General features: G+C 37.0%; 1 long non-coding RNA gene across 1 annotated transcript; it reads left to right on the forward strand.

Annotated features, from left to right (window-relative positions):
• Positions 1-4,419: 4,419 nt before the first annotated feature.
• LOC107776712 (uncharacterized) lies at positions 4,420-7,154 on the forward strand. Its single transcript, XR_001646039.2, has 2 exons — positions 4,420-4,552; positions 6,689-7,154. It is a non-coding gene; the product is annotated as an uncharacterized LOC107776712 (long non-coding RNA).
• Positions 7,155-15,485: the final 8,331 nt, after the last annotated feature.

Genomic DNA, 15,485 nt, shown 5'->3' on the forward strand with positions numbered 1-15,485 from the left:
TGCTAACCCCAAGAAACTGTGAATCTCGGTGGGCGCTGTAGGTCTAGGCCAATTCTTTACTGCTGAAATCTTTTGAGGATCAACCTTAATTCCTTCTCTAGAGACAACATGACCCAAGAATGTGACAGATTCGAGCCAAAATTCACACTTTGAAAACTTCGCATACAATCAGTGCTGATGAAGTGTCTGCAACACCGCCCTGAGATGATCGGCATGGTCCTCCCGGCCTCGTGAATACACAAGAATATTGTCAATGAACACTACCACAAAGGAATCGAGGAAAGTCTTGAAAACACGATTCATAAGATCCATGAAAGATGTCGGGGCATTTGTTAGCCCAAAAGATATTACCAAAAATTCAAAGTGTCCATACCGGGTTCTGAAAGATGTTTTCATAATATCCTGCTCCATGATCTTCAATTGGTGATACCCGGATCGTAAATCAATTTTAGAGAAGTATCTAGCACCATGTAACTGATCAAACAAATCATATATTATTGGTAGTGGGTATTTGTTTTTGATTGTGACTTTTTTGAGCTGCCGGTAATCAATACACATCCTCAGTGATCCATCTTTCTTCCTCACAAAGAGGACCGGTGCGCCCCATGGTGACACACTCAGTCGGATGAAACCCTTTTCTAACAATTCCCAAAATCAATCTCCCTGTCTAGCGGAATCCCAGGGAGATCATCAGGAAAGACCTCCGGAAATTCATTCACAACTGATACTTACTCGAGTGTAGGTGCCTCAGCAGTGGTGTCCGTAACTCGGACCAAATGGTAAATACACCCCTTGTTGATCATCTTTGTGGCCTTAAAGTAAGAAATAAACCTATCTTTTGGCATCACATTACCCCCCTTCCACTCAATAACCGGCTCATTTGGAAATTCAAACCTCACAGTTCTAGTTCGGCAGTCGAGCTTAGCAAAACATAAATAAATCCAATCCATTCCCGACCATGCACCGTGACAACACAACCCCTATAAACTCATGCGGCCATAATAGACTCGCCGACCGGAGTAGATACAGAGAACGGCTCAGGAAGCTTTTCCGGTTCTATCCCAAATTCCATAGCAACATAAGGGGTAACATAGGACAAGATGGAACCGGGATCAATAAGAGCATATACATCATGGGTTTGGACAGTCAATATACATGTGACAACATCTAGAGAAGCCTCTGCATTCTAGCGACCGCTCATAGCATAGAAACGGTTGGGTCCTCCTGAACTCTGCGCGCCACCCCTAGCTGCACCACGCCCTACTGGTGCCGGAGTGCCTCGAGCTGGAGGGGGTGCTGAAGATGTAGCAGCCACAGGACTGGATGGCTATGTTGTGCCCCTGCCCGCACCCTGGCGGGATGAACGACACTCCCTCTGAATATGACCCCTCAATCCGAACCCGTAATATATAGGCAAGTACATGTAGCAGATCCCCGAGTGCATCTTCCCACACCTGGGGCATGGGGGCCTTCACTGCTGCGGGAATCTCCCTCCAGATCGGCCTTGATGGTGGGGTCCCCTGCTGCCCTGATTGGGCCTGAAGTGACTCCCCTACTGCTGACTGTGCCTCGCTGGCGGTGCACTAGCTGAAGACTGAGCATGAGACTGGGTTGGCCCCAATGACCCTCCCCTGAAAGTTGATCTTCCCCCACCAAATGACTCCCCAAAGTTTCCCGCGGACCGGGCCTTGCTGGTACCCTCTCGCTCCCTTCTGTTCTTCAACTTGCGGTCCTCTGTAGCTTGAGCAAATGCTACCATATTCCCATATTTCATGTCTGAATTCAGGGCAGCTGTAGCGGCCTCATTGATAACCAAGGGGCTAAGGCCTTGCACAAACCGACACTCTCTCTCCTCCATAGTAGGCAACATGTGAGTAGCATATTTTTCCAGGTGCGCGAACTCCATGTGATACTCCCACACACTCTTACTCCCTTGCTTAAGATTCTCAAACTCTGCGGTATGGGCTGCCCTAGTCTCGGCAGGCAAGAAATGGTCTATAAATGCATCAACAAACTCACTCCATCTCGCTGGAGGGCTCCCCTCCCCCCGAAAGTCCTCCCACAGCTCAAACCAAGAATATGCCACCCCTTTCAGGCGGTAGACGGCCAACTCCACTCCCTCCATCTCAGTAGCGCGCATAACCCAGAGAGTCTTGTGCATCTCATCAATGAAGTCCTTTGGCTCCTCCTTGGGATTAGCACCCGTGAACACCGGAGGATCCAACTGTAGAAATCTGTTCACCCTAGAAATAGTAGAATACCCTTGTTGCCTAGACGAAGTGGGTGCAATATTTGATCTCTGGGCTTGAGAAGCCACTATCTGTGTCAGCATCTGAATAGATCCCCTAAAATCCCCATTAGAAATACCAGAGCCGATAGCTGGGGTTGGAGGTGGAATCAGAATATCAGGTGGAGGAACCGTCGCACCTTCAGTCGGTATAGGAACTGGTGTAGCCTGGAATAAGTGTAATGGAATCAGGTAGTGTAGCAGTCGGGGGATTATCCTGACCCCTCGGTTGTTCACCCGCATCATCAAATAAATGGTCAACTGCCACTCCTAAGGCGGTATTGGATCCTTGGCCAGTCATTTCTCTCTTCTTAGGTGCCATATACTGAAAGTTAAAGGAATGTACGAGTTAGAGGAGGAACAGTTGCACAACTAGTTTCATCGCACGATACAGAATATCAAAGAACGGTATTGTTCCTAAATGTCCGAGTAGCCTCCAACTTATAGATGTGGTCGACAACACACCGATAAGAAGGACTCTACTAGATACGGCTCCGAGACATCCTAGGATACTTTAAAACCTTAGGCTCTGATACCAAGTTTGTCACGCACCAACCTCGGAAAGCACGACCGACACTCAACCGAGTGAACCCGGCCGAGCAAGCCTATTAGATACTTTCTACCCAATTAACCCATGATCAAAAAAAGATGTGATTTCATTAATTATACAATAGGAATCTCATTCATACAATCCTAAATCGTTTCATTAGTCATTGCGCCTTTAAGTCTCAAAATACACATTTCTTATAATTCGAGTGGAACAACTGATCAAACACAACATAAACAAAAAGTACAATACATGACCCCGGAATGAAATGGGGCTCACCAAGTCCGCTGAGAAGAGGATGCAGCACTATCTGTGATCAACACTATCTACTATGTAACCACCTGCATCCATTTAAAGATGCAGCGCCCCCAGCAAAAGGGACATTAGTACCGTCGAATAGCACTAGTATGTAAAGCTAAACACCAACTCAATAAAATGAAGAATAATACAAGAGGAACAATCAAGAATTCAATAAGGGCTTCAAATAATAGTAAAACAACAAGTTAAGGATCATATACATTTTCGAGACAATTTCCATATTATTAGGTTGGGTGACCCATAATACCGATATTCCACAATTCACAATGCCTCCGTATTCTTACACGGAGTCCGATCTCGCCCTGATCGGCTAGGCCATCTTATTTCAGACACTACCACCATTTCATTATAATTTCAAGCACAGTGCCACCATGTGCGCGGCATGGCGTCCGTTCACGGCCCGATCGGCTAGGCCATCTCATTTGAGACATCAACCTTTTTCATAATTTTATCCACAATATCACCGTGTTCTTACACGGAGTCCGATCTCGGCCCGATCGGCTAGGCCATCTCATTTGAGACATCACCCATATTCAATCTGTCATCTCAATTCATATTTCTTTCCCATACTTTCAATACAATGGCACGAGTGGCCCTAATTATAAAGTTATTCTTGGTGCTAGGCCGTATTTCATAATTCAAGTTCTTTTCCACATTCCAACATTTTTATTATCAACAATAATAAGGCTTCTCATTCAAGACGTTAAGTTCACATATGAGCAATTTGGGAGTCTTATACACATAGAGGCTTTTCATACAATTTGGCATAACAACCTTTATTTCGATCTTGACTGGAAGTCTTATCCTTGCTAGCACATATTCCACATTTGGAACGCATTCTCAAATAACAAGATAACATGATGAATCATTTAGAATAAATATTGAACTCACATCCTTCAACACAAACACATTAGAAATCGCCAATTCTATAATGATCAAGGGCTTACTCCAATTACACTACTAGAAAAACATCAATTTGTGACCGAATTTTCCAACTGAAAATGAAGCAGTCGGTAATGGGACTACTTTTGCGACCGCAGTAGTGGAAAAAAGATTGAATTTTTATTACTTATTTTTAAAAAAGAAAATTGACTGTTATTCTGACAAAGGCAGTGGAAAAACAGCGTACCAATTTTCCGCCTTCACTTTTGCGACCGATTCGGTCGGACATTAAAAAGTCAAAAAATTCTGTTGACCCACTAAGCGACTGTGTCAGTCGCAAAATTAAAATTAAAATTAAAATGATAAAATAATTTTAGCGGGTTTGCGACTACCGTAGTCACTAACCTTAATCTAATATTTCACGCCAAAACCCTTTTTTTCCCAATTTTCTGTTTCTTTCTCTCTGCTCGACCGATCCTTGAAGGTCTCGTTCTTCAATCTCTCGTCCACACCTTGAGGTAAATCACTAATCACTCAGCTCTCTCTCTTTCTTCTCATATCCTCATACGGGTAAGTTTTTTTTTCCCTTTTCTGTTTAATTTTTCCATCTTCAATTTTAAGGCACAATCTTTAAATGGGTAACTTTAATTTCAGTAGAAAGCAGTTTTTATGTGTTTATGTTGGAATCTGTGGTTCTTAATTTTAGTAGAAAGCAGTTTTCTTAGGTATATGAATTTAGAGAAACTCTAAAAACACTGCATTTTTGCATCTGGTTAAAGTTTGTTTTGAATTTCTGTAATTAATCATTTGGATTTGATTTCACTTAATTAGTCATTTTTAGTTGTTCATTTGTTCTTTTGATTACTTCGTCAATGTAGTTTTTACATCTGAATTTAAACTTTCACTTGACGATTTGAAATCAGTTGATGCACAGTCATATGCTTTAGTATATTATTATTATAGCTATTCTCTGGTTAAAGAAAATTTGGGGTTTCTAATTTGTGGTTGGTTTCTAATTTTGGAGTCACTGAGAGTGAGGGTTAATCACTGCCATTATGTTTTCTGCGTTCCATTACCCTCGTTCTTTTAAGATTTATTGTATGAAATTTATATTGAAGATTTGAATTGATTGAATGTTTTACTTTTCCTTTTCTCATAGGCAGTACATTAGTGTTTCTATTTTGTTGCCACGAACCATTTTGCACCGTTCTAGTTGGAGAAATTGGATTTTCTGTAGTTGTACTTTGCGATTATGGTCTTTGGTTACTATTGAAAATACGTAGTTGATCCTGAAATCCACCTTAAAATCACATTAACTCTGAATGTCTTGAATATTTTGAATTAATTTTTTCTTCTCCATTTATTTGCTGGTTAAACACAGTTAAATCTAGGATGTTTGTTAGTTTTAACTTACCATTCTATAGGGTTCTGTTAGAAAATCAAAAAATCTGATTATCTTCCCTTTGTCTAGTAGCTTATGAGGTTTCAATGTTAGCATGACCCTGCAGTGAGATTAATTTTAAGTCTGAAATGCTTAGTCTAGGTTGCTTAACACACAGTGAAGAATGATCATGAACTATAATGTTCTTATTTGCCTCCAATTGATTGTATTATGAATGGTTTAGTTTCCTTGCTCTGCACCAACAGGAAAGGACTATATGTGGATATTTTGTCCAGGGAGATTTCTTTATGAGGTGCTTTATAATGTCTTAAGCAAGTCACATGACCCTCCTTTTTAAAACCAAAATCAAATGGGAAAAGTCACTTAGTAGGTATGTTTTCAGAATCAGATCAAAGACAATTGTTCATAATGTGAGCTGAATTTTTAATGTTTTTGAGTGAATTACTCACTACCTTGTTTCTGTTCTATGTAAATTCAATTATTTTTATTCTTGTGAGAGTAGTTCTTTACTTTCTTCTGTGTGATTATCCAAGACGAAATATTTCGTATCCGCGCATGGTCTCCTGAAAGTGCACGCTCCCTCTTTAATCGTAAGAAATCGTGGTAATATTCTATGGCAGATTTCAAACTTCAGCTGCTGTTTACTCTGTTTTTATGTTAGCTTGATCTTGAAAACCTGAACGACAAGTAAAATGTTGCTGCTAAGTTGCTTGAAATCTGCACTTTACATCTTTTTAGCTGAGTGGCTACTAGTAACTAATGATGTATGTCCAGTTTGATCTGTTATTTCTTGCATTTGAGTTGATATCGCTTGAGTCGCATGTCCTGAGTGATGAACTGTTTGCTAGTATAAGAGTATTTTACTCAAAGATTTGCTAAGGTTTGGGAGTTTTGGTTCTGTGTCTAGCTAATTTTGTGTTAGTTTCAAATTGTCATCAACCTTAGGAGTAAGGAAATGCTTAACAGGAATTCTGAAAAATTATGAATATATGTTTTTCTATGATAGAACCAATGCAGTTTTTTAAAGGATTATCTATTACTAGCAGGATCTTTAGTCTTGCTATTCATCTATTACTAGCAGGATTCTGACTAACTTACTAACTTTTTTCATGTATATATGTATCTCTTTCTCTGGTTGTGAACAAAATTATGAACTATCTGACTATGTATTTTTGAAATGGAGGTAAATTGTTATCACTTTATTGCCAACTTGACCATAGTGAATCAAGAATATCAAACATTTTAATTTCAGGAAGCCTATCAGCAACGTTTTAAGAAATGGCGTCAAAGTCAACCCGATTCCGAGGATGGTAGCTCAACCCAAGTGTCACTCAATGATGTAGCTTCAATATGGACGTGGGTGGTTGGTAGCGCAAAAAAAGTTAGAACATTGTTGTCTGGTGATGCGAGTTATTCACAAGATCACGAAGAGGTGGAAGCATTACGAAAAGAAGTTGAAGAGTTGAAGGAGGAACGGAAAGAAGATCGCGCAAATTTTAACAAATTGCAGAGTCTAGTGGAGAAATTTATGAGCGGACGTCCATTGATCCTTTGAATGACGAGGATGGTGGGGATAATGAATTTTTGTTTGTTATGGTTATGATGTTTGAGACATTATTATTTGTTGTAGTTGGATGTTTAGACTTGGTAATATTTACATTTGACTATGATTGTAATGTTTTAGACTAGATTGAATGGTACTAGAATGTTTAACTCTTTTTGGATGTTTTAGTTACAAATATTTATATTTTGCATTTTATGGATTAGATTAGTTGCAATGGTGAATTGATTGGTTGAAATGGCGGATTGATTGGTTAGCATTGTGGAATAATGGGTTGGCATGGTGGATTAATTGGTTGTTGTATATTTGAATTGGCAGGAGGTACTGCTTTAAAAGAGCTGGAATTTGGCAAAATATTCCCAGTTTTTCGATTGATTTCCGACCATAGTAGTCGCAAAATGCTTCAAAATATTCCAGATTCAGGAACATCTGCGACTACTGTAGTCGAAAATATAAATAAAATAAATAATTTTAAACTAGATTTGCGACCACGGTAGTCGGAAATATAAATAAATAAATAATTTTAAATTAGATTTGCGACCACGGTAGTGGAAAACTCAAATAAAATTAAATAATATTATAATTATGTATACCGTTTACGACCGAAGTAGTGGGAAAGTTAATATGAAATTAAAATTTAATTTAAATTGTTTGCGACCGCGTCAGTCGAAAAATTGACCATATTTATTAGTCGTTTTTCTATTTTGACTTTCCGACCGCTGTAGTCGCAAATTACGGACTGATTCGACCACAAACTATTTCAGACCAGCTATTTTGTGACTACGACTTTTCGGTCTGAATATAGTCAGAAATTAGCATTTTCTGACCACTTTCTGATCATTTTTGCAGTCGAAAAATAGCCATTTTCTAGTAGTGTTACATGAACACCGTGGGGTTCGATTCTAAAAAGAAGGGGGTTTAGCTAACATACCTCAATTGAGCTTCTTCAAACTCTAAAATGACCCGTAATTCTTAGCAACTTCAATCTATTTTAGAAATATAACAAGTTGGATCAAAATTAGGAAAATGAACAAGGTTTTAGCTCATTTGAGCATATTATCAAACACTAGGTGTGCATCAATATTTTAAGGCCCTTTTTGTGGAAGATTCCATCATTCCCCAACCCATTCTCTATCATCTTTAGCTCACAATCTTCCCACATACTACAAGGATACATGCATGCAAGGTAAGCACTCCCATCCCCATTAATTACCTTACTAATGGCACATTCTAGTTACATTTTGAAATTAAGAGTTTGGGTGATAGAATCTTACCTCTTAGGAAGAAGACCTAGGTGCCTCTCTTGATAATCTTTAAGATTTTAAGTGAGAATTGAAGAACAATTTGATGAAGATCACTTCTCCCTCTAGGACCCTCTCTCTCACTCTAAAAATATCAGAAAATAGATCAAAATGGTCCATGGGATGTGTTTTAACGGAATGGGATCGGGTTTAAAAATTCAAAAATTGAAGCTCTGGAACAGGTTCTGCAGTCGCATATGCGACCGCATAGTGGTTATGCGGTCCGCGAAATGACCGCGAAAATGGGGGCCAGAACTGGAAAGAAACTGATTGGTCTGCAGTCACTATACGGCTCGCAGACCTGTTCTGCGGTTGCATAATGCACCACAGAACCTCTCTCCGAAAAATCCCAAGGCGGGATATGCGACAAGAATGCGGCCCGCGAAATGGTTATGCGGTCGCATAATGGCCGCAAAATTGGGTATCAAAAATGCCCCAGAAATCTTCCCCAGTTTGCGGTCCGCAGACTGGTTCTGCGGCCGCAGAATGGGCCGCAAAAATGCGTACTTCTGCCCAACATTTACCTTCAACTCCCAACGCACTGTTCAATCTAAAAAGTCCGAACCGTGGCTCGCAAGCTCGCCTCGAAGAATTTCTACTATCATTAATCTCTACGCCTACTTTGGCATCACGGAACCGGGGTTTTTAGAAAAGTTTTTACGGGACCTTACAGGTACATATATTTGACACACTTAACTTAAAATAATATAAAATAAATATCAATTTACACAAAAAATAATGTTTTAAAATCACCATTACAGCATATTCAAGTCATATATACACGCGAAATTGTGACAATAGACCTACACCACTACTTGCGTCCTGAGGCGGAGCTAGTCTTTCGATTACGGGTTTGACCGAACCTGATACATTTTGTATAAACTCTGTATTTATGATAAGATCTATTAAATATATATAAAATTATTAATTTAAAATTGAGCTCATAAACTCTAAATCTTGGCTGCTTTCGCGCCACAAACCACTACTGTTGTTAGGCCTATTTGCAGCCAACCAACTGCTAGTACTTGAACAAACATGAAACTAGTGGGCTCCATTGATAGAACCTCATCGGTCCCTAAATCCTTCTAAATATCATTCTCTGTCTCTATTAAAATAAGTCAGACAAAATTGCCAGGATCTTCATTGATGAGTTGCCTTACCTTTTCAAGCAAGCCATGAATGAGTCCCAGCCTTTCATTTGCTCTTGTGGGGACAGAGTAAAACCTAAGGCAATTAATTCTATGTGTATTTAAGAAATACTATATTTATTTCTCACTGATAGTTCGTTAGATAGCTTCAACATGACTAGAACAAGACAAGTAGGTACGTAATATGTTCTATATTTTTTAGTGTCTTTGTCCACTCCTACGAACAACTATAAAAGGAAGACAAGATTACTCGAATCTTAATCAAGTAATTCAACAATGGAGAATTTCAGTAGTCCAAGACAAAGTTTGTTAATGTTTTTGTTGTTTATTTTTATGTTTATGGTGAGTTTGAGAGGTGATGAAACTGTAGACGGAAGTAGTATTGCTCAAGCTCCAAAAATGGTCAACAATACCTACAACATTACTCACGCTGTTATCGACGAAAAGGACGGACGTGGAGGAGGAGGAGGCAGTGGAGGCGGTGGGCGGGCGGGTGGGGAGGTGGCGGTGGAGGTGGAGGTGGAAGCGATGGTACCGGCCAAGGAGGAGGTGGCGGAGGCGGCAGTGGTGGTGGCAGCCGAGAAGGAGGAGGTGGTAGTGGTGGGGGTATAGGAGGTAGTGGTGGATGGGGTTGGGGAGGAGGCGGGGGTGGGTGGTGGGCATGGGGATGTAGGAAACAAAAAAAGCATAGTAATAATAATGGAAGAGATCATAGACATCGGCATATGAACAATAATCAAGATTACAAGATAGGGGAATTTGCACAATGCATGGTTAAAGGAAGATGCAAAGGAATGCGTTTGGATTGTCCTCTTCATTGTGGTGGTCCTTGTTTTTATGATTGCATCCATATGTGCAAAGCTCACTGTCGCCGCCGCCGCTAATTAAGGCCCATTCAAATAGAGTTTCCTATCGTACGGTTTTCTTAGGAATATTTCTTCGATCAAACACCTATTTTACGTTTTCCTTGTGTTTTTTTCTACGATAGTATTATTCTTTGGTCCTATAGTCTTATATCTTACTAGAAATTAGGTGAAAAGAAAATTGCTAGGCTCTTTGGAATTGGATTGTAATTTAGCAAGTATTGTAATTTACATGGTTCTGCTCTCTATATTTGAGGGCTAAAAGATTTCTTTTATTTTTGATTGATTATTTTAGCCGCACTTGATGGAAAATGGGTTTGCTTTGTAGCACCTTCTTTTTTTTTTTTTTTTTTTTTTTGCAAAAAGGTTGACGTGAGTTCTTCCTTTTAAAGCAAATGAATATTGTCAAGTTTGAAGATTATATAAAATCGGCTGCTGACCTTTAAAACTTCTGCATTTGAAGTCTACAGTAGGTTTTAGTTTACTAGGACTAACACTTGTTGAATTTAAAGATATTTTCAAAAATTAAATATGGGGGCTAAATATTCTTTTGACAGAATGGCCTAACTGCCCCATAAATTTCCATCGGGTTTTCAAGCTAGCTATCAAACTTACGAGTTTTTCATTTTAACACATCTACTTCATAGAATGATTATTAATAAATAAGTCAAGACGGAAATGATAACAACACTTATTCATTGAAATGATCTTGCTAAAATACTTTAGAGAAGATTTTCCGTGATAATGCGGAGAAGTATTGGAATATCTCTTTTTATGGAAATCTAGCTCAGCTCCTGTATTTAAAGAAAAATAGCTGAAGAACCATGTCCAATAAGAGTTTCTTTGGTTATGATAAAACAACTAATCAAAGGTAAACATAGATTCCATGCCCACTTCATTCATTGTTGGAGAATTAATTAAATTACTTAAAAATTGCATTGGCGTCAGGTCGCCCCCATTTAACTTATACTCACTTTTTAAAAAAGTTTTAACTTGTACCCACTTTTAAAACAATTTTAGGCATCTTTCTCCTCCTTCTTCTCCTCTTTCGTTTTCTTCTTCTTTTCCTCCTCCTCCTACTTCTTCTTCTTCTTCTTCGGGTAATATTATTCTTTTCTCTAGATGATATTATTATTCAAAAATGTTGGACTCGTCAAGGAACTCATATTTCTCAACACAAGTAGGCACACGTGCATCTTCTTCATATAAAGCGAAGCTTTTGGATTCAGGAAACTTGGTTTAATTGATGATTTGTCAGGGAAGCCACTATGGCAAAGTTTTGATGAACCCACTGATACCTTCCTTCCTGGTATGAGGATGGACGACGGGAAGTTCAAGTTGACTGCTTGGAATATTACCCAAAAGGACCCAAGCACTGAAGTGCATCCTCTAGGAGCTGAAGTTCAGCAAATACTAAACAAACTCCACCTCCTAAAATGCTGAAGTTCAGCATATACTAAACAAACTTCAGCTCCTAGAATGCTGAAGTTCAGCAATTACAAAACAAAAACTTCAGCCGAAATTGCTGAAGTTCAGCAATTATTGAACTGAAATGCATCCTCTAGGAGCTGAAGTTCAGCAAATACTAAACAAACTTCTGCTCCTAAAATACTGAAATTCAGCAATTACAAAATAAAAACTTCAGCCAAAATTGCTGAAGTTCAACAATTATTGAACTGAAGTTTTTCATTGCACTATGAACTAAAATTTGCGTGATTGCCTTTGCAAGTCAGGCCAAACTTCAGGCAAAACATTCTGAAGTTCAAACTTCAGACATAAATTTTTGCTACTTCAGGCCCATATGTCTGAAGTTACCCGAAAAATGGGTACGCTTACAATTTTTTTTACAAAACAGGTATAGGTTAAAAGGTGACCCAAAAACTGAGTATAAATGCAAATCCCCTTAAATTACAGGTATAGGTTAAAAGGTGACCCAAAAACTGAGTATAAATGCAAATCCCCTTAAATTACAGGTATAGGTTAAAAGGTGACCCAAAAACTGAGTATAAATGCAAATCCCCTTAAATTACAATGAATATGTAAAAAAGATATTTACTCGATACACGTATAAAACTTAAGCATATTTCTACATATAATTAATGGTTGTCCTGTGAATAACCTTTTCTTGTACTCCTATATTTAGAGTGCCTTTTCCCCCCTTTTCTTCAAAGAAATCTATTCTCACAAGTCTCATTTCGTAATAATAGTTTTATGTGACAAAATTTGATTCTAATTGTACTCAATTTTAATATATTAATTCTCTAATTATTACGCAAACAAGAACAACTAACAACAAAAGAGGGAGCTGGTATGGTACTATAATATTTTATTATGGTACTACAATACTTTATTCTATTAGTTTGGTCACGCCTACTTATTAGAAGGCTAGTTTTGTACAATCACTGATTGGTAGGACAATACAGAAAAATGATTGCATTCAATCAAATGAATTCTAGACTTTGATGTTTGATCTCATATAGTGCTTTTTTTTTTTTTGAGTATATTTCTATTTATTTAGATAATTCTTTTAAATTACTCTAATACTGGCAGAGAAACCTCATACCCAAAAGTTCCAATGGCTGAACGTATGGAATTCATACCAGCAGGGTATGAGTTAAGATTTGAAATTTATGGGCTCTGAATTTGACATCGAATTGGGTTCATAATTAAATATTTTTACAAACTTAATAGATTTCTTAATATAAATACAAGGTCTAAGCAAAAGTTACTATAATTTAGAAAATTAAAAAAAGAGAATATATCACTACTAGAAATTCGGCAAAAACCGACCGAAAACCGGCAGAAAAATCGACCGAAGCCGGTCGGTTTTCAAAATATTTTAATTTTTAATTTTTTTTACGGAACCGACCAACTTTGGTCGGTTTGCTTTGGCGCAAAAATGCGGGAAACTATTTTTGCGTCCCGCGAAATTTATTTTTCAAGAAACCCACCAACTTTGGTCAGTTTTTTATTTAAAATAAATTAAAATTAATATTAAAAAAAGATCGAAATTGGTCGGTTAATTCGGTCGGTAATTTTATTTTATAATAAAAGCGACCGACATCAATCGGTTATTTTCGCGCGAAAATGCAATAAAGAGTATAAATAAAATAAATGACAGTCTTAAAACAAAATGCACCAATGGTTTAGTGGTAGAATAGTATTCTGCCACAGTACATACCCCGGTTCGATCCCAAATGGTGTGTTTTTTAATTACATAATTAAAATACTGACCGACTTCGATCGGTTTTTTCAGTAATTTTTTCTTTTTTGAAATTTAATTGACTGACTTAAATCGGTCAAAAAATACCAACCAAAGTCGGTCATTTAGCTCTACCGATCTTATGATTATCGACCGCCACGAATCGGTCGATTTTCGGTCAATTTTTGCCAATTACCGACCAATATTTATCGATTTTTCCTTTTTTTTTAGTAGTGATAAAATATGGAAATTATGCGTGCACAAGCACATGTTAGCTTTGAAAGATGTGATGCATTTATAAACACATGCACCATAATTTCTTTATGAAAATTTCAAGAAAAAATTAAAATACAAAAATAAGCTTTGTAATTTACATAGTTGTACACTAATTTCTCCAACAAAACTTGCTCAAACCTAGCAAATTTTGGTTTTAGAGGGAAAATCAGTTTGATAAACTCTGAAGGTGCACCGATAGAAGTTCTATTATTATAATACATTAATATACTCCAATATGTTTGAGCACTATATGAAAACCTTAAGTTCATTCTAGACCCTGTGACTACTAAACTATGTCTTAATTCTGGACTCCATCATCACTGTGTATTTGTTCAGTATATCTTCCTGATTATACTGAAGATCAGTAAAGCAACAGGATTAGGAGAAATGAGAAAGTGGAGATTCTACATTAGGACATTTCATTGTATAGTTTGAAACCATAAGATTCTTTTAGTAGCATTTATGATTCAGATTAATCAATCTTTAGTCATATTTACCTAGATAATTCCCATTTTTTAGCAAACCTTTCACCAGAAATAAATTAGAAATCAAGAAGTGAATAAAACTGAAATTCTAGCTACTAGCTAACATTTATTGTTAATGAAAATTCAGTATACTCTAATCAAGGGCAGATTTCTGTGGAGGGGGGTGAGGTACATGCACCCATGCATGCTCCCACCTTAGGCTACGTATAAACGGTACTAAGTTTTTAGATTATGTATCTAAATATATTTGGTAAAGGGCCAAATATACCCCTGTACTTTCGAAAATGGTCTAAGAATACCCCTCGTTATACTATTGGGCTATATATACCCTTCCCGTCATACTTTGGAACAAATATACCCTTATTTTGAATGGAGCGCCACGTGTCAATACCAGATGAAAATGACCCATTTCTTTTTTTTTTTTACCCGATCCGTTTGAAAAAACCCACCACCCGACCCGTTTTAAAATTCAGTTTTTTTAAAGCATATATTTTGTAAAAGCTGAAATTTTTTTTTGTAAAAAAAAAAAAAAAAAAAAAAATTGCAAAATTTATTTTAAGTCTTTTCAGTTTTTTAAAAGTATTTTTTTGTAAAAACTGAAAAAAAAATATTCTGAAAAAAAAAAAATTGCAAAATATATATTTTTAAGTCTTTTCAGTTTTTTTAAAATATATTTTTTTTAAAAACTGAAAAAAAAATATTTTTTTAAAAACTAAAAAAAAAAAAAGACTCTCCTAAAGCAGTGGACTATATATGCATTAGTTTTAAAAAAATAAAAATATTTTGCAAAATCGTTTTTTTTCCAGTTTTTACAAAACAAATACTTTAAAAAACTGAAAAAACTGAATTTTTTTCTTCTTCCAGTTTTTACAGAATATATATTTTTCAGTTTTTAAAGCATTTTTAAAAAAATATTCTTTTTTCAGTTTTTACAAAAATAATACTTTAAAAAACTGAAAAGACTTAAAAATATATATTTTGCAAATTCCTTTATTTCAGTTTTTACAAATAAAAATTTCAGTTTTTACAAAATATATGCTTTAAAAAAACTGAATTTTAAAACGGGTCGGGTGGTGGATTTTTTAAAACGGATCGGGTAAAAAAAAGAAATGGATCGTTTTTATCTGGTGCTGACACGTGGCGCTGCATCCAAAATAAGGGTATATTTGTTCCAAAATATGACGGGAAGGGTATATATAGCCCAATAGTATAA

This window comes from Nicotiana tabacum, chromosome 14 (assembly GCF_000715075.1).
Source record: "Nicotiana tabacum cultivar K326 chromosome 14, ASM71507v2, whole genome shotgun sequence".
NCBI classification, from domain to species: Eukaryota; Viridiplantae; Streptophyta; class Magnoliopsida; order Solanales; family Solanaceae; genus Nicotiana; species Nicotiana tabacum.